Source organism: Bison bison, unplaced genomic scaffold, assembly GCF_000754665.1.
Source record: "Bison bison bison isolate TAMUID 2011002044 unplaced genomic scaffold, Bison_UMD1.0 scf7180017864464, whole genome shotgun sequence".
NCBI classification, from domain to species: domain Eukaryota; kingdom Metazoa; phylum Chordata; class Mammalia; order Artiodactyla; family Bovidae; genus Bison; species Bison bison.
In genome coordinates this window covers 7,096,880-7,097,161 of record NW_011495025.1, presented here as the reverse complement: position 1 = coordinate 7,097,161, position 282 = coordinate 7,096,880, and the positions used below count along the sequence as shown (strand labels likewise).

The 282-nt window shown below is 41.8% G+C and overlaps 1 protein-coding gene across 7 annotated transcripts in view; it reads left to right on the top strand.

The window, feature by feature from the left end:
* LCORL (ligand dependent nuclear receptor corepressor-like) overlaps positions 1-282 on the top strand; it is a 178,623-nt gene that overhangs the window by 89,539 nt on the left and 88,802 nt on the right. The window lies entirely within an intron of this gene.

Genomic DNA, 282 nt, shown 5'->3' with positions numbered 1-282 from the left:
CTTATATGCAGAGTACATCATGAGAAATGCTGGACTGGATGAAGCACAAGCTGGAATCAAGATTGCCAGGAGAAATATCAGTTAACCTCAGATATGCAGATCACTCAAGAACTAAAGAGCCTCTTGATGAAAGTGAAAGAGGAGAGTAAAGAAGTTGGCTTAAAGCTCAACATTCAGAAAACTAAGATCATGGCATCCAGTCCCATCACTTCATGGCAGATAGATGGGGAAACAGTGGAAACAGTGGCAGACTTTATTTTGGGGGGCTCCAAAATCACTGTT